This window comes from Haematobia irritans, chromosome 4 (assembly GCF_050003625.1).
Source record: "Haematobia irritans isolate KBUSLIRL chromosome 4, ASM5000362v1, whole genome shotgun sequence".
NCBI lineage: Eukaryota > Metazoa > Arthropoda > Insecta > Diptera > Muscidae > Haematobia > Haematobia irritans.
Window position 1 is genome coordinate 12041931 of NC_134400.1, and position 27366 is coordinate 12069296.

The window sequence follows — 27366 nt, forward strand, 5'->3', positions numbered from 1 at the left end:
TAGAATCTTTAGTCAAATTTTTATTTCTATAAAAAATTTTGTCACAATTTTATTTCTATAGAAATTTTTTTCAAAAAATTTTTTTTATAGAAAATTTTGTCCAGATTTTATTTCCTTTGAAATTTTTGTCAATATTTTATTTCTGTATAAAATTTTCTCAATTTTATTTTAATTAAAAATTTTGTCAAGATTTTTTTTCTCTAAATTTTTTTTTCATAGATACTTTGGTCAAAATATTATTTCTATATAAAATTTTGTCAAAATTTTATTTTTATAGAAAATTTTGTCAAAATTGTATTTCTATAGATTGTTTATAACTTTATTTTTATAGAAATTGTTGCCAAATTTTTATTTCTCTCGAAAATTTTCTAAAAATTTTATTTCTATATAAAATTTTCTCAAAATTTTATTTCTATATAAAATTTTCTCAAAATTTTATTTCTCTAAAAAAATTCTCGCATAAAAATTTTTCTATGGAAAATTTTTGCAAAATTTTATTTCTATAAAAAATTTTGTCAAAATTTAATTTCTATATTAAATTTGATAATTTTATCTTATCCCCTCTTGTTTTCTAATGGCATCCCTAATATCCACACGAATGTGGCAAACTCCACATTTAGTGGAATCGCTCGAGCGTTGCAATGTTCAGACATGATATCGTCGTGAATGGAAATATACCAGTCTTTTTGCTGTTGTTTTTACCATCTTTTCCAACATATCAAAATAGTAGTATTAACGCTTTTTATTGGTCAAAATGAGCAAAAAAAAAACAAAACCAAACATAGCTAATGTTATAGAGAAACCATTGCAAAATTGAAACGAACATGATAAATTCATTAGACAACCCAAAGGCGAAATAAAATGGGGAGTCCAAAAAATTAACGACACTGCTGCTAAATGGAGGACTTCATACAGTGTGGGTTTTTTCGATTGCAGGATACACAAGCTGCAATGTTGTTTCACAATTGCCAAATAAACAGTGAACCTACAAAAAATAAAAAAAAAACACAATCCAGGCTACTACACTATGGCTATCCATTGAGAAAACCTTAATCTTCAACCCTCTTCGAAGATTCAGGCAAGTGCTTGTAACTTTCACCAAAAAAAAAATGTTTAAGCCAAAAAATTATTTTAACCATGTTCATTGCTTATTTAGCCTTTTTTCTCATATTGTTGTTTTTATTTGTTTTTAGTGATGACGACAAAACGAGATCATATCTCAAAACGAATAACGGGTGATTTCACAAATTAACAGCCACCCGTAAATGCTGATTGTCGACTAAATGGCGAGAAAGTTAAAGCAGGGCCATGTGTTCCACAACTGATCGAGTGAATATAGATTGGAAGCTATTTTGTTTTGTCAATAGAATGGAAATTTAGAGCTTAAAAAATCTCAAGACAAGGCTCAGATACTATTCATCACTCCGTTGATGTTAATTAAAATTAAAAGAAATAAATAAGGAGAGGCGTCGTATGAAAATTAAATTATACAAAATTAAATTAAATTACATTTGAACTAAATCTAATTTGCTTAGACTTACCTCTTTCTTTTTAAACCCATTCAATTTTGATCTTCATTGAAAATTTTGCAGTTCGAAGCCAAAAATTTGTTTAGCGATAATTTCTGCTTCTGTAAACAAAACAAAAAAAAATGAATGAACATTTGCAAAAAAGTGACTATTTTTAACTAATTTGTAAAAGAGCCAGAAAGTTGTCTAATTTCAGAATACTTTCAAAGTATTCGAAATACAAAGTAGCGGCCGGTACAAATAAAAGACACGCTAGAATATGGATAATATCAACAAGTATATGCGGCCAAGTCGAATCTTTTATACCCTCCATTATATTTTACGTTTATTTAATTTAATTTAATTTTATTTTTTTGTTTATAGTTTTATTTAAAATATCCTAAAGAAATGAAATTTTTTCACAATTTTATTTCTATAGAAAATGCTGTCAAAATTTTATTTCGTTAGAAAATATAGTCAAAATTTTATTTCTATAGAACATTTTGTCAAAATTTTATTTCTATAGTAAATTTTAACAAAATTTTATTTCTATAGTAAATTTTAATAAAATTTTATTTCTATAGGAAATTTTGTCAAAATTTTACTTGTACAGAAAATATTTCCAAAATTTTTTTTCTATAGAAAATATTCTCAAAATTTTATTTCTATAGAAAATTTTGTCAAAATTTTATGTCTATAGAAAATTTTGTCAAAATTTTATGTCTATAGACAATTTTGTCAAAATTGTATGTCTATAGAAAAATTTGTCAAAATTTTATTTCTATAGGAAATGTTGTCAAAATTTTATTTCTATAGTAAATTGTAACAAAATTTTATGTCTATAGGAAATATTGTCAAAATTTTATTTCTATAGAAAACGTTGTCAAAATTTTATTTCTATAGAAAATTTTGCCATATTTATATTTTATGTTTATAATTTTATATTATTTAATTCTCCTCCCTTCATTAGTAATCATAAAATGAAATATTTTATTCCCATATTTATTTCCCATGAGACGAGCCTTTCTTATTTAACGTTAGCCGCAATAAAAACAAAATTATATAAAATATGTGAGTTATTGTTTATCAAAATCCATGAATTGATTTTTATTAATTTACGTATTTTTACTGTTTTAATTACATATAAAATTGCATAATTTAATTGTTATTGTTTTGTTTTCACCGTTTGACAAAAATAACTTTTGCTTGTATGGTTACACGCATAATACCCCGAGAACAAATGCATGGTGTATACTAAGTCCTTCATTCATTCATACAATTAAGTAAATACAGGCAGAAAATAACTTTAATATAAAAATAACATAAATAATTATAAATATACAAAATCATTTAAAAATACAATAAACTTAAGCTATATGGGAAGGAAAACAAGTTCATTCAACGTTTACCAGTAGTGTAGGGAGAAAAGGTGAACACCTAATAAATACACTGAAAAATATGTAATATCTTCTTGGTAAATTTGGTCAAAATTATATTTCTATAGAAAATTTTGTCAAAATTTTATTTCTATAGAAAATTTTGTTAACATTTTATTTCAATAGAAAATTTTTTCAAAATTTTATTTCTATAGACAATTTTGTCAAAATTAAATTTCTATAGAAAATTTTGTCAAAATTTTAGTTCTATAGCAAATTTTGTCAAAATTTTATTTCTATAAAAAATTTTGTCAAAATTTTATTTCTATAGAAAATTTTGTGAAAATTTTATTTCTATAGAAAATTTTGTGAAAATTTTATTTCTATTAGAAATTTTGTACAAATTTTATTTCTATAGAAAATGTTGTCAAAATCTTATTTCTATAGAAAATTTTGTCAACATTTTATTTCTATAGAAAATTTTGTCAAAATTTTATTTCTATAGAAAATTTTGTCAAAATTTTATTTCTATAGGAAATGTTGTACAAATTTTATTTCTATAGAAAATGTTGTCAAAATCTTATTTCTATTTCTATCGAAAATTTTCTGAAACTTTTATTTCTATAAGAAATTTTGTCAAAATTTTATTTCTATAGAAAATTAAGTCAAAATTTTATTTCTATAGAAAATTTTGTCAAAATTTTATTTCTATCGAAAATTTTCTGAAACTTTTAATTTCTATAGGAAATTTTGTCAAAATTTTATTTCTATAGAAATATTTTGTCAAAATTTTATTTCTATAGAAAATTTTGTCAAAATTTTATTTCTATAGAAAAATTTTGTCAAAATTTGTTTCTATAGAAAATTTTGTCAAAATTTTATTTGTATAGAAAATTTTGTCACAATTTTAATTCTATAGAAAATGTTGTACAAATTTTATTTCTATAGAAAATGTTGTCAAAATTTTATTTCTATAGAAAATTTTGTAAAAATTTTATTGCTATGGGAAATTTTGTACAAATTTTATTTCTATAGAAAATGTTGTTAAAATTTTATTTCTATAGAAAATTTTGTCAAAATTTTATTTCTATAGAAAATTTTGTCAAAATTTTATTTCTATCGAAAATTTTCTGAAACTTTTATTTCTATAGAAAATTTTGTCAAAATTTTATTTCTATAGAAAATTTTGTTCACATTTTATTTTTATAGAAAATTTTGATAAAATTTTATTTCTATAGAAAATTTTGTCAAAATTTTATTTCTATAGAAAATTTTGTCAAAATTTTATTTCTATAGAAAAATTTTGTCAAAATTTGTTCCTATAGAAAATTTTGTCAAAATTTTATTTGTATAGAAAATATTGTCAACACTCTATTTCTATGGAAAATTTTGTCTTAATTTTAGTTTTATAGAAAATTGTGAAGAACCTCTTAGTTGGAGAGGAATAATTTGCAAAATTTACCAAAACATCAAGAATTCATACAAACTAGCAAACACTAAAAAATCTTTTGTAGAATACCAACTATATCAACCGTGCTTGTGAATCAATATTGACTTTCGTCCGGTGTTGCCAGGTTGGGGATTTTTGATAAAAATCTGACATTTTACATTTTGTGAACCTTTTTTTTGGTAGAATTCTACCAAAAATGGTAGATTTTTTACTATTTGGTAGATTGGTAGAAAACATCATTTTTTGGTAGATTTTGCAAAATATTCCTCTCCAACTAAGAGATAAAAAATTTTCTAAAGAAATAAAATGTTGACAAAATTTTCTATAAAATTAAAATTTGAAAAAAATGTTCCATAAAAATAAAATTTTGACAAGATTTTCTATAAAAATAAAATTTAAAAAAAAAAATTTTCTATAAAAATAAACTTTTGACAAAATTGTCCGTTATAATAAAATGTTGTCAAAATTTTCGACAAAAATGAAATTTTAACAAAATTTTCTATAAAAATAAAGTTTTGACAAAAAATTGTCTATAAAATTAAATTCTTGACAAAAAATTTTCTATCAAACCAAAAAAAAAATTATAACTGTGTAAAATATAATATCTCGCGGAAGATGATCACCGATGGTGTATCGAAATATCCGAGAACAGCAACATTTCAATTAAAAAGTAATGAAAAACAACAACGCCAGCATTTTTCATTAGTCCATGACCTCAAGCCAAACGAATAATCCCAAAATTGTAAAATTCAAAAGGTCGACTAAAAAACAAGATAAAAATAAAATTTTGCAAAATTTTCTATAAAAAGAACATTTTGAAAAAAATACTATACAAATAATATTTTGACAAAATTTTCTAAAGAAATACAATCTTGTTAAAATTTTCTATAAAAACATTTTGACAAAATTTTCCATAAAATTAAAATTTTGACAAAATTAACTATAAAAATAAAATTTTGAAAAAAAATCTATAAAAATAAAATTTTGACAAAATTTTCTATAAAAATAACGTTTTGACAAAATTTTCTATAAAAATAAAATGTTGACAAAATTTTCTATAAAAACTAACAAAACTACATAAAAATAAAATTTTGCAAAATTTTCTATAAAAAGAAAATTTTGAAAAAATACTATAAAAATAAAATTTTTACAAAATTTTCTAAAGAAATAAAATCTTGTTAAAATTTTCTATAAAAATAACATTTGACAAAATTCTCCATAAAATTAAAATGTTGACAAAATTTACTATAAAAATAAAATTTTGACAAAATTTTCTAAAGAAATAAAATCTTGTTAAAATTTTCTATAAAAGTAACATTTTGACAAAATTTTCTATAAAAATAAAATTTTGACAAAATTTTTTATATAAAAACAAAATTGTGTCAAAATTTTCTATAAAAATAAAATTTTGACAAAATTTTCTATAAAAATAACATTTTGACAAAATTTTCTATAAAAATAAAATGTTGACAAAATATTCTATAAAAACTAACAAAGCTACATAAAAATAAAATTTTGCAAAATTTTCTATAAAAAGAAAATTTTGAAAAAAAAAACTACTATGAAAATAAAATTTTGACAAAATTTTCTAAAGAAATAAAATCTTGTTAAAATTTTCTATAAAAATAAGATTTTGACAAAATTTTCTATAAAATTAAAATTTTGATAAAAATTACTATAAAAATAAAATTTTGAAAAAAAAATTTCTATAAAAATAAAATTTTGACAAAATTTTCTAAAGAAATAAAATCTTGTTAAAATTTTCTATAAAAGTAACATTGTGACAAAATTTTCTATAAAAATAAAATTTTGACAAAATTTTCTATAAAAACAAAATTGTGGCATAATTTTCTTAAAAATAAAATTTTGACAAACTTTTCTATATAAATAAAAGTTTGACAAAATTTTCTATAAAACTAAAATTTTGACAAAATTTTCTATAAAAATAAAATGTTGACATTATTTTCTAAAGAAATAAAATTTTGACAAAATTTTCTATGGAAATAAAATTTAGATTTTTGCTTCAAATTGTGGTAGATTATTTTTGGCTCGAGTGACTAACGTCTTTGTTATATGCCCACCCATCTAATCGATCAAAAATAATACTTTAGCCATTACTTTTACGAAAATTTGCCTTAATTTTAAAATTTAAGAAAATTAAGATATTGGCGCTTTGGTATTTTTGTTTTAGGAAATTCTGGCTTCTCTGGATACGTGTCATGCTTAAAAACACGATGTGGCATGCTTGGTTGTTTTTTTTTTCTCAATTTATTTGGGGCTCCATTATTTGGTAAAGCAATGACGAGAATGACGTAGGGGTTCTTAGAGTGTGGGTAGTCAGCAAGTGTGCCTCTGTGTGGTGTTCGATAAATTTTGGTGCCAGAGAATTTCGTAGTTCTTGTTGTTGGTTTGTTTTCCTATTACACTAGACTATAAGAGATGATTGTTTTATTTTATCTTTGAATGTTGTATGTGGTGTTTTTTTTCTGTACCATTGTCGTTGTGTCGTGAATGTTGTGGCTGAAATATTTATTTATACCGGCATATGGCTAACAACAATAACAACATTATGCTCCAAGAACTATTAGGTGGGGGAGGTAAACTTAATGGGAAGAGTACAGCAATTCGTGGTGTATTGCACTTTCTTGTTTTTGGTTTAAATTGTAGAGGGATAGAGATGGGCACATCTACAAATGCACCACACCACACACAGTCAATCACACAAAAATATTTTTTTGTTGGGAATTTTATAGATATAGACACTTGATTTGGCTGCCCGTATATATGTATGTTTGTTTTTTGCATATAAGTGTATATCTGATAATTTGTGTATATTTTTTTGCTACACATTTGTATAACGATTTGTTTTGATTACGAGTTCGTTTGCAAAATTTATTTTTTCGTTTTTGTAGGCATTTTTTCCTCCTTCTTCACTTTTGCATTCCCAGTTGCGCGCTCGTCATTTTATGGCACACCGTCGTGGCTGATGTTCATTCAAAATAACAATAAAAGCTTGTCGCACAGGCAACAACAACAACAATTATACCGCCACCAATAATATATACTATACACTGATATATTCTATAGTAGTCATCATACACATACACACAAATGCTAGCACTCGCGAATATTTTTTGTTTTTTGCTTTTTTTAATTTTTCTTTATTATTTCGTTTTATTTTTTCGGCGAGTAGATAAAATGGCTGGACAAGAGCACCCCCAGCCTCAAGTAAAAGGCGAAAAAAACGAAACATCTAACAAAAGAAGAAGCGCAAGTAAACAAGAACACCACAACACACCGTATGAATCAAATAATACACCAAATGAAAGCACAAAAAAAAAACGAAAGAAACGATCAAATAAAATAAATGTGTAACTACCGCACGAGTTAATATCGCAGCACAGCACATTCGATGTTGCTTCTCGTCGTACGCCAAAAATTGAAAAAACAAAAAAACAACAAGGTAAAAAGTGTATCTCAATCTAAAAAGTTCACAACAAACACTAACTACACCAACTTAGTTTGCAGCCACACAGAGTCATACATACACACACATGCCAAATATTTTCAATATATACGAGAGGCAGCGCCGAGCCCCAATAATGCTATTGCATAGCTCTCCCATGAGGTATTATGGTGTGGTTGTGGGCACATGCACACACACACACTCTCTCTCGTACTAGAGTTCCCCAAAAAATGTTTGGTTTTGTTCTCTCTGTCTCTCTCTCTCTCTTCTATCTCATGAGAACTCCCCCCCAAACACCTAAAGATAAAAATAGAGCACACAAACCCATGTAATAAACCGGCCACTAAGGGTTTGAAGTACAAGAATTGCAGGGAAACATATCTGGGAATATTGATCATATGTCTGAGATTTGAAAATCATTATCGAAAATCATCAAATTGAATATATCCGTAGAAAATTGTGTTTAAGTATTAACCATTTTGAAAAATATTCCATTCTAATGACAAACTAGTATATACAGCAGTAAGTTCGTCATGGCCCAATCTTAAATACCCACCACCATGAATCAAATATTATAGTTTCCTTTGAAATTTGTCGGTAGGGGGAGGGGGGTATTTGATGACAGATATTCTCCCAAGCTGAGTAGTTCAACTAGTACACTTCCCGAAGATAAATTTAAAGATTTTACCTATAAAGACTACATCAGATTCTGGATTTATAATAAACATTTTTGTTTGAGTTCTCTTGTAAGTGTGCAAGAAAATGATGTATTAATGCCTCGATTTGAAATCTAAAATATGTAGATTTTCGCTCCCATTATTTAAATGATTACGAGAAGTAAAATCTCGAATCAGTTTCAAGCAATTATCATGAACATTGCGCTTTCTATACCCTCAAGAAGTGAAATCGGTCTATATGGAGGCCATACCAAATGGACCCGATAAATACTAAATCCAATACACGTTTTTTTGAGTCTAAAATTCCAGTATATTTATAATTTCAGGCAAATCAGATAAAATATACGCTTTATACAAGCCCATAAAGAAAATTATGGAAATCGGGCTATACTAAAACATTGACCGATACTCACTATTTTCGGCGCGCCTCTTTATGGTCCTATAATACCTCTAAATTTTCAATTTGAAGCAAATTGGATAAAAAATTGGATTTCTATAAGCCCAAGAAGTAAAATCGGGAGATCGGTCTATATGGGGGCTATATCAAAACATTCACCAATACTCACCATTTTCGGCACACCAATTTATGGTCCTCAAATACCCCTAGATTTTCAATTTGAGGCAAATTGGATACAAAATACGAATTCTAAAAGCCCAAGAAGTAAAATCGGGAGATCGGTCTATATGTGGCCGATACCCACCATTTTTGGCACACCTCTTTATGGTCCTAAAGTACCTCTAGATTTACAATTACAGGCAAATTGGATAAAAACTACGGTTTCTCTAAGCCCAAGAAGTAAAATCGGGAGATCGGTCTATATGGGGGATATACGAACACATGAACCGATACTCACCATTTTTGGCACACCTCTTTAGGGTCCTAAAATACCTCTAGATTTCCAATTTCAGGCAAATTGGATAAAAACTACGGTTTCTCCAAGTCCAAGAAGTAAAATCGGGATGTCGGTCTATATGGGGGATATACCAACACATGGACCGATACTCACCATTTTCGGCATACCTCTTTAGGGTCCTAAAATACCTCTAGGCAAATTGGATAAAAACTACGGACTCTAAAAGCCCAAGGCCTCAAATCGGGAGGTCGGTTTATATGGGGACTATATCAAAACCTGGACCGATATAGCCCATCATTGAACTTGACCTGCAGACGGAAATGGTTATATCGTATTTCTCCCTGATCAAGAATATATTTACTTTATATACTCGGAAATCGATATTTCGATGTACAAACTTATTATACCCCGTCACCATATGCATTAGTCCTTTTAAAAATTATTGCTTTTTAATAAATATAAAATATTAAAAATGTTATTTCTAAAGAAAATTTGGTCAAAATTTAATTTCTATTGAAAATTTTGTCAAAATATTATTTCTATAGAAAATTTTCTCAAAATTTTATTTCTATTGAAAAATTTGTCAATATTTTATTTCTATAGAAAATTTTGACAAAATTTTATTTCTATAGACAATTTTTGCAAAATTTTATTTCTATAGCAAATTTTGTCAAAATTTTATATCTATAGAACAATTTATCAAAATATTATTTCTATAAAAAATTTAGTCAAAATTTTATTTCTATAGACAATTTTGTTAAAATTTTATTTCTTTCGAAAATTTTGTCAAAATTTTATTTTTATAGAAAATTTTGTCATAATTTTATTTTTATAGAAAATTTTGTCAAAATTTTATTTTTGTAGAAAATTTTGTCAAAATTTTATTTTTATAAAAAATGTTGTCAACATTTTACTGCTATAAATTTTTTTTTCAAAATTTTATATCTATAGGAACTTTTGTCAAAATTTTATTTTTATAGACAATTTTTGCAAAATTTTATTTCTATAGCAAATTTTGTCAAAATTTTATATCTATAGAACAATTTATCAAAATATTATTTCTATAAAAAATTTTGTCAAAATTTTATTTCTATAGACAATTTTGTTAAAATTTTATTTCTTTCGAAAATTTTGTCAAAATTTTATTTTTATAGAAAATTTTGTCATAATTTTATTTTTATAGAAAATTTTGTCAAAATTTTATTTTTATAGAAAATTTTGTCAAAATTTTATTTTTATAAAAAATTTTGTCAACATTTTACTGCTATAAATTTTTTTTTTTCAAAATTTTATATCTATAGGAACTTTTGTCAAAATTTTATTTCTATAGAAAATTTTGTCAAATTTTATTTCTATAAAAAATTTAGTCAACATTTTATTTCTATAGAAAAATTTGTGAAAATTTTATTTTTATAGAAAATTTTGTCAAAATTTTATTTCTTTAGAAAATTTTGTCAAAATTTTATTTTTATAGAACATTTTGTCATAATTTTATTTTTATAGAAAATTTTTTCAAAATTTTAATTGTTATAAAAATTTTGTCAACATTTTATTGCTATAAAAAAATTTTTCAAAATTTTATATCTATAGGAACTTTTGTCAAAATTTTATTTCTTTAGAAAATTTTGTCAAATTTTATTTCTATAAAAACTTTTGTCAAAATTTTATTTCTATAGAAAAGTTTGTCAACATTGTATTTCTATAGAAAACTTGATCAAAATCTTATTTCTATTTTTTCTTTAGGTGTATATCCTCTTGCAGATCCTAGATATGTCAACCATCTTATATAGATTACAAGCATTATGTATCAGATTTGCTTAAAACTAATCATATTTTTGTCACAAATAATGCGCTTGTGAGCTTATATCGTTTCCAGTATTTCTTTTATGTCATGGACAAATTAAGCTATTTTCTAGGAAAAATAAACTGTTTCACGAAAATAATTTCTACGTGTTATGCCAATCATAAGTTTTTCTCATTCCATAACATTTTTTTGATTTCAACTCTAAATGATTTGGTTCAATCTGCCCTTAATTGCCCAAAGAAATACCCTAATTGCTGATAGTCCCCATTATTGGCAACACATAAACCCATCTATTAAAATTTATCTGATTTTTTTTAATCTCACAAATACATTCGTAATATTCACATTCCCTCTTAAATGTGCTCTAAAATCTAAACTCTCTCTATTCCCAAAGTTTACTCACTTATTGGGCTCCCATTCAAACACACACACGCATCTTACCTCATTTAGAGAATAATACTCTTTGGCTCTCTCTTTCTCGCTCGAGTTCTCTCAGCCCCCACTATTAATAAATGTAAATAAAATACAACATAGTATATACTTTGAACTTGCATTCTATTACTTAAAGCGCCCTCAATGTTTTTATTGTTATACTCCCCGAAAAAAAATATAAGCCCTAATACAAAATGCCGCTGCCTCCCTAGCCCCACTAGAAGTTAGTATTCCGAGAAGTTTATAGTGAATGATATTAGCGGTAAAAATGAGATTTGGATGCATACGCGAAAAATGCATTCCATTTTTGTATGTAAGGCAGTCGTCAGGTAGATAGGCTGATAGTCAAACAATGGTTGAGTAGTGTAGTGTATAACCATTTTTGGTGGGTATTTCGCCCATTTATGGGTACACACACAAAATATTTGGTGGTCATTTACTGTAACCTTAAGTAGAGAGTGAGTGCTTCCAGTGACGGTGAGAAAGAGAGCCTGAGATTAGTAGTTTGGAGAAAAAAAATCGAATCTTTGTGTGCTGTATGTACACAGTAGGTATCTAATTTTCGGTCGATATAAGATTAACAAAAGGATGAAGATGATAATGATTCTGGACTAGTGAATTTTTGCTAAAATATACATGTTCAAGTGTATACTGAAAGCTTAATAATAGGTATTTTATTGGCTATTAATTCAGTAATTTTAATATGCTCTTTTTCTGAAATGGAATAGGAAATAGTGGTATATTTCAAAGCTCTATTCAAAATGCCATGCAACAAAATTAGAATTCTACCAAAAATGGTGGATTTTTTACTGTTTGGTAGATTGGTAGGATTTTTGATGTTTTGGTAGATTTTGCAAAATATTCATCTCCAAATAGGAGGTACTTCAATTTCCTATAGAAATAAAACTTTGACAAAATTTTCTATAGAAGTAAAATTTTTACAAAATTTTTCTATAGTAATAAAATTGTGACAAAATTTTCTAATGAAATAAACTTTAAACAAAATTTTCTAAAGAAATAAAATTTTACAAAATTCTATAGAACTAAAATTTTGACAAAATTTTCTATAAAAATAAAATTTTGACAAAATTTTCTATAAAAATAAAATTTGGAGAAAATTTTCTATAGAAGTAAAATTTTTACAAAATTTTTCTATAGTAATAAAATTGTGACAAAGTTTTCTAATGAAATAAACTTTAAACAAAATTTTCTAAAGAAATAAAATTTTACAAAATTCTATAGAACTAAAATTTTGACAAATAGAAATAATATAGACAATAGAAATAAAATTTAGCAATTTTTTCTATAGGAATAAAATTTTGACAAAATTTTATATAGAAATAAAATTTTGGCAAAATTTTTTAAAGAAATAAAATTTTGACAAAATTTTCTAAAAAATATAATTTTGACAAAATTTTCTATAAAAAATATAATTTTGACAAAATTTGCTATAGAAATAAAATTTTGACAAAATTTGCTATAGAAATAGAAATACGAATTCTAGAAGCCCAAGAAGTAAAATCGGGAGATCGGTCTATATGTGGGTTATACCAAAACATGGACCGATACCCACCATTTGTGGCACACCTCTTTATGGTCCTAAAGTACCTCTAGATTTCCAATTTCAGGCAAATTGGATAAAAACTACGGTTTCTCTAAGCCCAAGAAGTAAAATCGGGAGATCGGTCTATATGGGGGATATACCAACACATTAACCGATACTCACCATTTTTGGTACACCTCTTTAGGGTCCTAAAATACCTCTAGATTTACCTTTTCAGGCAAATTGGATAAAAACTACGGACTCTATAAGCCCAAGACCTCAAATCGGGAGGTCGGTTTATATGGGGACTATATCAAAACCTGGACCGATATAGCCCATCATTGAACGTGACCTGCAGACGGACATGGTTATATTTTTACTTCAATTTTCTATAGAAATAAAATTTTGACAAATTTTTCTATAGAAGTAGATTTTTTACAAAATTGTCTATGGTAATAAAATTGTGACAAAATTTTCTATAGAAATAAAGTTTAAACAAAATTTTCTAACGAAATAAAATTTTACAAAACTCTATAGAACTAAAATTTTGACAAAATTTTCTATAGAAATAAAATTTTGCAATTCTTTTTTCTACAGGAATAAAATTTTGACAAATTTTTCTATAAAAAAAATATTTTGACAAAATTTTCTATAGAAATAAAATTTTGTAAAATTTTTTATAGAAATAAAATTTTGTAAAATTTTTTATAGAAATACAATTTTGTAAAATTTTTTATAGAAATAAAATTTTGGCACAATTTTCTAAAGAAATAAAATTTTGACAAAATTTGCTATCAAAATATAATTTTTACAAAATTTGCTATAGAAATAAAATTTTGACAAAATTTGCTATAGAAATAAAATTTTGACAAAATTTGCTATAGAAACAAACAACAATGAACTTCTTAATGGATGAAATCCTGGAAAAAGTAAAAAGTAAATATCTAATATAACCACTTATATATTATTTATATACATTATTTTCAAATCTCTCTCCTTACGTTTTATTTATTGGAAAATATTCTGACCTCGAAACCTCAATAGTCACAAAGAAGCGTATGACATAAACCCAGAGATTTGTAACTTCATCCAAAATAGTGACCCAATTTCTAATAAATAAGACAGTACAATTTACATTTTCGTCTTTTTCACACTAACTGCTCTTGGCTTGACTACAACACGGCATCCCAAGTAATAGAAATTTTCATGGTTCCTTTTGTGAAATGCAGGTTTAGAATATCGTGTTTGGTTGAAAATGGGCAAGTCCTTATGCTAAAGCAACTTAATTTATATGGCATATATACCTATGCATAGTGATAGACAAACTGTCACTACACATGCACACACACACAACAATGTTTGTATGCATGTATGTACACATGTACGTATATCGTGATATTTGTCTTTCATACACAGAAAGATTAAATCCTTTACCGTCTAGTCGATGTCTATGAAAAGTTTTGTTTTGCATGGCGTATATGTTAATAAATAGCGAGGTTCTAACTGCAAAGATGAATGGGTGTGAGTCTTTACCACCATTGCCACAATAGGTAGAATTCTATCAAAAAATGGTAGATGTTTTATTCTATAGAAATAATGTTTAGAAAAAATTTTCTATAGAAATAAAATTTTGGGAAAATTTTCTATAGAAATAAAATTTTGACAAAATAGAAATACAATTTGAACAAAATTTTGTACAGAAATAAAATATTAAAAAAATTTTCTTAGAAATAAATTTTGCAAAAATTTTCTATTGAAATACAATTTGGACAAAATTTTCCGTAGCAGTACTATTTTGACAAAATGTTCTATAAAAATTCAATTTTGACAAAATTTTCTATAGAAATAAATTTTTGATCAAATTTTCTATAGAAATAAAATTTTTACAAAATTTTGTACAGAAATAAAGTATTGCAAAAATTGTCTATAGAAATAAATTTTGCAAAAATTTTCTATAGAAATAAAATGTTGATAAAATTTCATTTGAAAATAAAATTGCAAAAATTTTCTATAGAAAAAAAAATGTTGATAAAATTTCATTTGAAAATAAAATTGCCAAAATTTTGTATAGAAATAAAATTTTGACAAAATCGTCTATTGAAATAAAATTTTGACAAACTTTCCTATAGAAATAAAATTTTGACAAACTTTTCTATAGAAATAAAATTTCGACAAACTTTTCTATAGAAATAAAATGTTGACAAAATTTTCTATAGAAATAAAATTTTGCCAAAATTTTCTATAGAAATAAAATTTTCTATAGAAATAAAATTTTGACAAAATTTTCTATAGAAATTAAATTTTTACAAAATTTTCTATAGAAATAAAAATTTTGTATAGAAATAAAATTTTGACAAAATCGTCTATAGAAATAAAATTTTGACAACATTTCTATAGAAATAAAATTTAGACAAAATTATTTTAAAAACAAGTAAGGAAAGTCTAAAGTCGGGCGGGGCCGACTATATTATACCCCGCACCACTTTGTAGATCTAAATTTTCGATACCATATGACATCCGTCAAATGTGTTGGGGGCTATATATAAAGGTTTGTCCCAAATACATACATTTAAATATCACTCGATCTGGACAGAATTTGATAGACTTCTACAAAATCTATAGACTCAAAATTTAAGTCGGCTAATGCACTAGGGTGGAACACAATGTTAGTAAAAAATAAATATGGGAAACATTTAAATCTGAAGATATTTTAAGGAAACTTCGCAAAAGTTTTTTTATGATTATCGCTCGATATATATGTATTTGATGATAAGGAAAATTACAGCCCTTTTTACAAGTTTTCGACTAAGCAGTGGCGATTTTACAAGGAAAATGTTGGTATTTTGTCGAAATCAGAAAAACATATATATGGGAGCTATATCTAAATCTGAACCGATTTCAACCAAATTGGGCACGCATAGCTACAATGCTAATTCTACTCCCTGTGCAAAATTTCAACTAAATCGGAGTAAAAAATTGGTCTCTGTGGTCATATGAGTGTAAATCGGGCGAAAGCTATATATGGGGCCTATATCTAAATCTGAAACGATTTCAACCAAATTGGGCACGCATAGCTACAATGCTAATTATACTCCCTGTGCAAAATTTCAACCAAATTGGGCCAAAACTCTGGCTATTAGAACCATATTAGTCCATATCGGGCGAAAGATATATATGGGAGCTATATCTAAATCTGAACCGATTTCAATCAAATTTTGCACACTTAACTGAACTACTAATTGTACTCCTAGTGCAAAATTTCAAACAAATTGAGCCAAAACTTTGGCTTCTAGGACCATATTAGTCCATATCGGGCGAAAGATATATATGGGAGCTATATCTAAATCTGAACCGATTTCAATCAAATTTTGCACACTTGACTATACGACTAAGTGTTATGTTTGTACAAAATTTCAAACAAATCGGTATAAAACTCTGGCTGCTGGGTCCATATTAGTGCATATCGGGCGAATGATATATATGGCAGCTATATCTAAATCTGAACCGATTTCTTCCAAAATCAATAGGGTTCTATTCTGACCCAAATTAGGAACATGTGCCAAATTTGACGGCGATTGGACTTAAATTGCGACCTAGACTTTGATCACAAAAATGTGTTCACAGACAGGCGGACGGACAGACGCACAGACGGACATGGTTATATCGACTCAGGGACCCACCCTGAGCATTATTGCCAAAGACACCATGTGTCTATCTCGTCTCCTTCTGGGTGTTACAAACATATGCACTAACTTATAATACACTGTTCCACAGTGTGGCGCAGGGTATAATAAATTTATAAAAAAAATTTTTATAGAAATAAAATTTTGACAAAATTTTCTATAGCAATAAAATGTTGACAAAATTTTCTATAGGAAAACAAATTTGAAAAAAATTTTGATAAAATTTCCTTTGAAAATAAAATTTTGGCAACATTTTCTATAGAATTTTCTATAAAAGATTGCTTAAATTTTCTATAAAAATAAAATTTTGACAAAAATTTATGTTGGAATACAATTTTGACAAAATTTCCAATACAAATAAAATTTTGAGAAAATTTTTTGTAGAAATAAAATTTTGTACAGAAATAAAATATTGCAAAAATTGTCTATAGAAATATAAATTTTGCAAAATTTGCCTTAGCAATACAATTTTGACAAAATGTATTATAGAAATTCAATTTTGAAAAATTTTCTATAGAAATGAAATTTTGATAAAATTTTCTATAGAAATAAAATATTAAGAAAATTTTTTATAGAAATAAAATTATGAAAAAATTTTCTATAGAAAAAAAGTTTTGACAAAGTTTTCTATAGAAAAAAATGTTTGCTAAAATATTCTATGAAAGTAAAATTTTGACAAAATTTTCTCTCTTTTATTGAGAGAGCAAAAAATGTCAATGCAGCAAATGGTTATGAATAAAAATTGCTATCCTAGCAATTTTGCCTGGGAAAAAAAACCAAAAATTACCATCTGACTCTGCTTGCATTTATGTTTTTTTTTTCAACTAGACTTTTCACTTTCATGCAAAATTTTTCAAAATCCAACCCCCCGAAAGCCAGTGAGTCTATACAACACTCTAAGTTTCTTTTTTTCGAAACTCTAACAAATCAGAGATTCCAGACTACTTGACCAAAAAATAAAAATATTTTTTTTTGTACAAACTACGAATGGCATACACCAAATCCACTTGAATATGGCAAAAAGAAAAATCTATTGAGCTGAGTGGAGGAAAACAAGCAAGCTGATAGCAAAATGGAAAAAATCGACAACAATTTTTTTTACTTAGTACTAACAAATGACCACGGTCCTAGGCTGTTGACGGGGCCATGGCTAATATGGGCTCCATCAGGGTGAAATGCAGCGTTATCGTTGGGAATTTCTAAAAAAATGGCAAAAAAGTTATTATGCATCAGTCTTCGAATTTCTAAATTTTGGACAAAGCCAACTTTCAACTTTTAAAATTCCATAAATTTTGGAAATGTTGACTTGTCATATTTTTCGATATATAAATTTTTGACTAAAGTAGACTTTCGACTTTTTAGGTTCCATATTTAAAAACGAAGTGGCTTTTGTAAACTTCGATTTTTGGTTTTTTCCCGAACTTGAAAAAATGGTGACTATTTGAATTTTTTTCTATTTTGCTGCTCTTAAGAAAAATTAGTTTTCAGACTGATTAAAAAAAAACGCCAGAATATTGCCAAATATGTTGAGATGGGAGAGATCATATTTTAAAAATTAATTTCAACTATTCGAAATTTTATGTTTCATGTTTTTTTTTTCATAAAATTCCATATAGGACCCTAGATTTAGTTTTTCCCCCATTACATTTTGGCTAGACAACATCACTTTCGCGTAATTATCTTTGACTCATGGACCCCATACCATTTTATATCCTTCGCTTGTTTCTCTATTTTATGGCCAATGTCGAGACTTAAAAACTTCCTATACCTCTAAACGTTTTTGTTTTATTTTTTCCGCTTTTGCTTATTTTTTTTGTGGGTTTACTACTTTGTTTACTAGAGGAATCTTTTGGTGGATGGTTTTCCATAGGCCAGCAAAAGAAGTTTTGTAAACTAATCTTTTTGCGTTGTTTTTTTGTTTTTGTTTTATCAAATGGGCTCGCTTACTTCGGGGGGTTTTTATTGCCATTTTTATAAAGCGCCTTTTAATTCCTTTTTTGTTTTATTTTTGGTTTTAATGTTTTAGTATGCTGTTTATTAACATCTTGTTTCGTCCTTCACCAGAATTCTTTTTACAAGGTATGGTATGGTCGTGTTTATGTAGAACAGTTTTGCGTATTTGGGTGAAGGTCTTAAGTCATTCAAATAAGGGACCAACAAGTAAGGCATTCTCATTGCCCATAAAAACAATAGGGGGATAAGAGGATGGAAAAGGAAATAAGCGTTATTGCATATTTCTACAAAAAGAAAAGGATATTGATTTCAGGAAAACAAAACTACAAATAATGTCCAAGGAACAGAGATGAAAAATGTTTTTTTTCAATTGTAACAACTAACATAAAGACTTTTCTCAAAATTTTATTTTATTTATTTTTGCACAATTTTAACAACTAACATAAAGACTTTTCTCAAAATTTTATTTTATTTAGTTTTGCACAATTTTATTTCTATATAAAATTTTTGCGGAAATTTATTTCTATAGCACATCTTTGCGGAATTTTATTTCTATAGAAAATTTTTGCAAAATTTTATTGCTACAGACAATTTTGTCAAAACTTTATTTCTATAGACATTTTGTTAAAATTGTATTTCTGTAGGAAATTTTCTCAAAATTTTATTTCTATAAAAAATTTTATCAAAAATGAATTTCAATAGAAGATTTCATCAAAATTGTATTGCTACAGAAAATTTTGTCAAAATTTTATTTCTATAGAAAATTTTGTCAAAATGTTATTTCTATAGAAAATTTTGTCAAAATTTCATTTCTATAGAAAATTTTGTCAAAATTTTATTTCTATAGAAAATTTTGTCAAAATTTTATTTCTATAGAAAATTTTATCAAAATTTTGTGAAAATATTATTTCTTTAGAAAATTAAATAAATTTTTTGTCAATACCCACGTCAAAATTAAAAGAAATTTAACCAAAAATATACCAAATTTAAAAAATCTTATTTTGAAGGGTTTTATCAAATCTTTGCCAAACTATTATTTCTATAAAAAATTTTCAAAATTTTATTTCTATAGAAAATTTTGACAAAATTTTATTTCTATAGAAAATTTTTCAAAATTTTATTTCTATAAAAAAATTTGTCAACATTTTATTTCAATAGAGAATTTTGTCAAAATTTTATTTCTATAGAAAATTTGGTCAAAACTTTATTTCTATAGAAAATTTTGTCAAAATTTTATTTCTATAGAAAATTTTGACAAAATTTTATTTCTATAAAAAATTTAGACAAAATTTTGTGAAAATGTTATTTCTTTAAAAAAATTAGTCAATTTTTTTTTCAGTAGAGTTTTTCGTCAAAATTAAGAGAAATTTAACCAAAAATTTAACCAAATTTAAACAATCTTATTTTGAAGATTTTAATCAAATTTTTGTCAAAATCTTATTTCTATAGAAAATTTTGTCAAAATTTTAGCTTTATAGAAAATTTTGTGAAAATTTTATTTCTATAGAAAAACTTTTGTCAAAATTTTATTTCTATAGAAAATTTTTTCAAGATTTGATTTCTATAGAAATTTTTGCCAACATTTTATTTCTATGGAAAATTTTCTCAAAATTAAATTTTGTCAAAATTTTATTTCTATAAAAAATTTTGTTGAAAATTTTCTTAAAATTTTATTTCTATAGAAAATTTTCTCAAAATTAAAATATTGTCAAAATTTTATTTCTATAAAAATTTTTCTCAAAAATTAATTTCAATAGAAGATTTTATCAAAATTTTATTGTTAAAGATAATTTTGTAAAAATTTTATTTCTATAGAACATTTTGTCAAAATAAATAAAAAAAAATAAAATTTAACCAAAAATGTACCAAATTTAAACATCTTATTTTGAACGGTTTCATCAAATGTTTGCAAAAATATTATTTCTATAGAAAAATTTGCCAAATTTTATTTCTATAAAAAATTTTCAAAATTCTATTTCTATAGAACCTTTTGTCAAAAGTTTATTTCTATAGAAAATTTTTTCAAGATTTGATTTCTATAGAAAATTTGGTCAGAACTTTATTTCTATAAAAAATTTTGTCAAAATTTTATTTCGATAGAACCTTTTGTCAAAATTTTATTTCTATAGAAAATTTTTTCAAGATTTGATTTCTATAGAAAATTTTGCCAACATTTTATTTCTATAGAAAATGTTCTTAAAATTTTAATTCTATAGAAAATTTTCTCAAAATTAAAATTTTGTCAAAATTTTATTTCTATAAAAAATTTTGTCAAAATTTCATTTCTATAGAAAATTTTGTCTAAATTTTATTTCTGTAGAAATTTTTTTTAAATTTTATTTCTATAGAAAATTTTCTTAAAATTTTATTTCTATAGAAAATTTTCTCAAAATTAAAATGTTGTCAAAATTTTATTTCTATAAAAAATGTTCTCAAAAATTAATTTCAATAGAAGATTTTATCAAAATTTTATTGATACAGATAATTTTGTAAAATTTTTATTTCTATAGAACATTTTGTCAAAATTTTATTTCTATAGAAAATTTGACAAAACTTTGTGAAAATGTTATTTCTTTAGAAAATTAAGTCAACTTTTTTTCAATACCCACGTCAAAATTAAATAAAATTTAACCAAAAATGTACCAAATTTAAAAATCTTATTTTGAACGGTTTCATCAAATGTTTGCAAAAATATTATTTCTATAGAAAATTTTGCCAAATTTTATTTCTATAAAAAATTTTTCAAAATTTTATTTCTATCGAAAATTTTGTCAAAATTTTATTTCTATAGAAAATTTTGACAAAATTTTGTGAAAATGTTATTTCTTTAGAAAATTTAGTCAATTTTTTTTTTTCAAAAGAGTATTTCGTCAAAATTAAGAAAAAATTAACCAAGAATGTACCAAATTTAAACAATCTTATTTTGAAGATTTTAATCAAATTTTTGTGAAAATCTTATTTCTGTAGAAAATTTTGTCAAAATTTTATTTCTATAGAAAATTTTGTCAACATTTTATTTCTATAGAAAATTTTCTTAAAATTTTATTTCTATAGAAAATGTTTTCAAAATTAAAATTTTGTCAAAATTTTATTTCTATAGAAACTTTTGTCAAAATTTTATTTCTATAGAAACTTTTTTCAAGATTTGATTACTATAGAAAATTTTCTTAAAATTTTATTTCTATAGAAAATTTTTTCAAAATTAAAATTTTGTCAAAATTTTATTTCTATAGAAAATTATTATATCATAACCATTTTATTTTAACTCTTTCCTCATTCTAGATAGATCTTACCCTTTCTTATTTTGTAATCAGTCATGCCAAAGCTCAACCCTAGAGAGTATTGCTTCAAATATTACAATTATAACATCTCCAGCCTCACCATTGGTACAATTCCATGGTATTATTTAGTTTCCTTGTTTCCCCTTTTGCTACTGTGAAGAATATACATCCCTACAATTTTGCTTTTAGCAAAAAACAAAAATAAAAGACCATTTTACTTTTCCGTTTTTTGTTTGTTTGTTATGATTACTCTCAGCTTTTGTTGATTCTACAGTAGTCTTAGTAGTATTTGTAATTTTAAATGAATAGTCCTTGCTTAAGGCATTCGTACCAAATCCTGTGAGTCCTGCCACAGTAACATAATGTTTTAGTTTTTTTTTTTGTGTTTTTCTTACAACACAATCAACTTTCTACAATCTACTCTCCTGTTAAGGACTATTCTAGTGTAGCTCTGAGGGGTTTGTTCCCGATTTTTTCACTTTATGATTGTATTAAAAATATTGAGTTGAAGTGCTTTAGTTGAACACCATCTGACAAAAGATATTGTTCAGATGCCCCGAAAAATTTTGTGCATAAAATATTTTTCATCCCTTCGTTTTTTTTTTTGTTGAAAAAAAAAAATAAGAAACGGATTTGTGGAGGGAAATTATAATATGTGAAAAATATATTTTGTGACACTATATTTATTTAACTTTACTGCTTTAGAAATGGAGGAGGCATCATTGGTTAAAATTCAGCTGTATCAGGCATTGGAAATTTACTCAAAAAGTGATAATGATTTGACATCGTTTGGTTTTGATATCTTAAGCTATGATTTCGCCCACCGCAATTCGCTAACGTTGTGTTAATATACTCGTCTCATCTAATTATTATACATCCCTATTAATCTCATTTGTTATTGACGCAAAGTGTTCAAATGAATCTCCCCACCACACACACACACACACATTCAATCTAATACTCATAGCCAGATTCACCATAGCCCTAAACAAAATAAGCATTTTGCTAGAAAAAGTTTGCTCCTTAGAACTATATTGAAGTATTACAAAATAACTATGCAATAGTATGTGAAGTATATACAAGAGGGGTGTGGGCGAGAGGACAAAACATTTGCAAACCATGTTGTACAGCCTCTGGGGGTTAGTTAGCAGATAGGGACTCGTGTAGTGACAATTAAAGGTGAGATGTCATTAAAAATTAGTTCATTCACCCTTGTTATGGAGCCAAATGAAAAACCGATGGCCCAATAGGGTGAAAATCTTATCAAATACAGATAAAAAATTTCACCAATATTTTTCAGATTGAAATTTTAATTAAATAAAAAAAAAAACACAAACTCAATTAAAAATTGCGACATTGTTTTGCTGTCAAACAATAAAATTATAATAATAAAATTACAACCAAAAATGTAAACATAAATCTTTCTTTTGTGGCATTACATTTTGACAACATTTTCTATAGAAATCAAATTTTGAAAAAAAAAATCTATACAAATAAAATTTCGAAAAAATTCTCTATAGAAATAAAATTTTGACAACTTTTTTTATAGAAATAAAATTTTGACAACATTTTTTATAGACATAAAATTTTGAAAAAATTTTTATAGAAATAAAATTTTGAAAAATTTTCTATAGAAATAAAATTTTGAGAAATTTTTTTATAGAAATAAAATTTTGAAAAATTTTTTATAGAAATAAAATTTTGAAAAAATTTCTATAGAACTAAAATTTTGAGAAAATTTTCTATAGAACTAAAATTTTGACAAAAGTTTCCATAGAAATAAAATTTTGATAATTTTTTCGATAGAAATAAAATTTTGACAAAATTTTCTAAAGAAATAAAATTTGGATAAAATTTTCTATAGAAAATTATCTATAGAAGTAAAATTTTAACAAAATTTTCTTACAAATAAAATTTTGACAAATTTTTCTATGGAAATAATTTTTTTACAAATATTTTGATAGAAATAAAATTATGAGAAAATTTTCTATAGAAATAATATGTTGACAAAATTTCGATTGAAATACCATTTTAACAACATTTTCTTAGAAATAAAATTTTGAAAAATTTTTCTATGGAAATAAATTTTTGACAAATATTTTGATAGAAATAAAATTATGAGAAAATTTTCTATAGAAATAATTTTTTTACTTTTGGTTAAGCTACACTTGTAGTTTAGTCAATGTATGGTTTTAAGTTGAAATGAAAAACAACAACAATGCAGAAATAAAATTTTGACAAAATTTCGATTGAAATAACATTTTAACAAAATTCTCTATAGAAATAAAATTTTTTATAGAAATAAAATATTGACAAAAATTTCTATAGAAATAAACTTTTGACAAAATTTTCTATAGAAATAAAATTTTGACAAAATTTTCTATAGAAATAAAATTTTGACAAAATTTTCTATAGAAATAAAATTTTGACAAAATTTTCTATAGAAATAAAATGTTGACAAAATTTTCTATAGAAATAAATTTTTGACAAAATTTTCTATAGAAATAAAATTTTGACAAAATTTTCTATAGAAATAAAATGTTGACAAAATTTTCTATAGAAATAAATTTTTGACAAAATTTTCTATAGAAATAAAATTTTGACAAAATTTTCTATAGAATTAAAATTTTGACAAAATTTTTTTATGGAAATAAAATGGTGACAAAATTTTCTATAGAAATAAAATTTAGACAAAATTTTCTATAAATATAAAAATTTGACAAAAATTTCTATGGAAATAAAATTTTGCAAAATTTTCGATAGAACTAAAGTTTTGACAAAATTTCTATAGAACTAAAATTTTGACAAAATTTCTATAGAACTAAAATTTTGACAAAATCGTTTATAGAAATAAAATTTTGATAAAATTTTCTATAGTAATACAATTTTGACAATTATTCCTATTAAATCATAATTTGCGCCGGAATAATCCAAAACAAAAAGAATTTTGTTAATTAGCATTTTAGCAGCACAAATTCTTTTCGTTAAGATATTCACCATACTGAAATTCCATCACTCTTTTCGCTGCATTTCTTATGCTTTTAGTTCATTATGAAAAGCTCTTGTAATCATCACCTGGAAATGACCCTTAATACTTTAATAGCCACTAATAGTTAGGTAAAAAAACCTGTGTAGTTGTTTTTTTTTTTTGGCTCGTTTCATTTCACTACAAAAGATTGTAATTTGTAAGGCGATTAGTAAAATGTTGACCAAAGTCTAAAGAGCCCTTTTTGGGGGGAGGGCAAGTAAATGCATTGAGTTCACCACCTAATGTTTTATGATCTAGAGCTTTGAGTTGAAAACTTTTGCAAGAACTCTTCACCGCTATATCAATTTAAAATTTATTGTTGCTACCTTAACGCAATGAAATGGTTTCACGATTTGAAAGTAAGTGATATGAGTGCGTTGCTGTCGGTATTTTACTTGAAGATTTTCACACATTTTTTAAATGTTTTCCCTAGCATAGTTTTTATCCCACTCAAAATTGTTGCTACTTATATTTATGGCTTTCTACTACTAACTAAACTACTCTATTAGGAGGTATATTAAATAAAAGCTAACTTTTGTAACATTGGCAAGGAAGCGAAGGGGGAAAAAGGTGAAAAAAATGAGGAAAGAGGATATCCCATTACTGACAAAGAGTTCGGTCTACATGATAGGGTTAAGGAATTTAGCAAAACATTCCTCTCCAATAAGAGGTACTTCACAAATTTTCTTTAGAAATAAAATTTTAACAAAAGTTCCTATAGCAATCAAATGTTGACACAATTTTCTATAGAAAAAAAATTTTGAAAAATTTTTTTTATAGAGATAAAATTTTCACAAATATTTCTATAGAAACAAAATTTTGACAAAATTTTCTACAAATGTAAAAATAGAGACAAAATTTTTGCATACTTTTTTAATAGACCACAAATTTTGCCAAAATTTACTATAGAAATAAAATTTTTCCAAAAATTTCTATAAAGGTAAAATTTTGAAATAGAAATAAATTTTTGAAAAAACTTCCTATAGAAAAGAAATTTTTCTATAGAAATAAAACTTTGAGAAATTTTTCTATAAAAATAAAATTTTAACAAAGTTTTCCATTGAAATAAAATTTTGAAAATTTTCTATTGAAATAAAATTTTTACAAAATTTTCTATAGCGAGAAAATTTTGACAAGATTTTCTATAGCGATGAAATTTTGACAACTTTTTTACAGAAATGAAATTTTGACAAAAAAATTCTATATCGATAAAAATTTGACAAAATTTTATATAGAACTTTGTTTTTCTATAAAACGTTGACAGAATTTTTCATAGAAATAAAATGTTGAAAAATTTTTTTATAGAAATAAAATTTTAACAAATTTTTTTATAGAAAAAATTTACACTATTTTCTATAGATATAAAATTTAGACAAATTTTTTTTTTTTTTTTGAAAATTTTCTAAAGAAATAAAATTTTGACAAAATTTTCTATAGAAATAAAATTTTGCAAAAATTTTCTACATCGATAAAATTTTGACAAGATTTTCTGTAGTAATAACATTTGAAAAATTTTTCTTCGATTTTCTATAAAACTTTGACAAACTTTTTATAGAAAAAAAAAAAAATGTTGACAAAATTTTTATGGAAATTTTGACAAAAATTTCTATAGAAATAAAATTTTGAAAATTTTTTCAGTAGAAATTTTGCAAAAATTTCATATAGTAATAAATTTTTGACAAAATTTTCTATGGAAATAAAATGTTAACAAAATTTTCTATAGAAATAAAATTTTGACAAAATAATCTATAAATATCAAAATAGATATAAAATTTTTCCAAAATGTTCTATAAAGGTAAAATTTTGACAACATATTTTAAAGAAATAAAATTTTGACAAAATTTTCTATAGAAATAAAATTTTGCAAAAAATTTCTGTAGCTATAAAATTTTGACAAGTGATAAAATAGTGATAAATAGTGATAAAATTTAGAATAAAATGTTGACAAATTTTTTATGAAAAAAAAAAATTTTGCAAAATTTCTACAGAATTTTTTTTCAAAATTGTATTTCCATAGAAAATTTTGTCAATTTTTTTTTTTTTAGAAATAAATGCACAAATTTTCTACATAAATACAATTTTGACAAAATTTTCTATAGAAATAAAATTTTGACATAATTTTCTATAGAAATAAAAATTTGACAAAATATTCTATAGAAATATAATGTTGGCAAAATTTTCTATAGAGATAAAATTTTGACAAAATTTTCCATAGAAATAAAATTTTGAAAAAATTTTCCATAGAAATAAAATTTTGATAAAATTGTCTATAGAAATAGAATTTTGACAAAATTTTCTATAGAAATAAAAT

At 24.6% G+C, this 27366-nt stretch overlaps 1 protein-coding gene across 4 annotated transcripts in view; it reads right to left on the reverse strand.

Annotated features, from left to right (window-relative positions):
- Positions 1–27366, reverse strand: part of jim (zinc finger protein jim) — an 89408-nt gene that overhangs the window by 20619 nt on the left and 41423 nt on the right. For all 4 annotated transcript variants that reach the window (XM_075308338.1, XM_075308337.1, XM_075308336.1 and 1 more), the window contains exon 3: positions 1542–1630. The gene's annotated coding sequence lies outside the window, so the exon portion shown is untranslated. The remainder of the gene's footprint in view (positions 1–1541; positions 1631–27366) is intronic.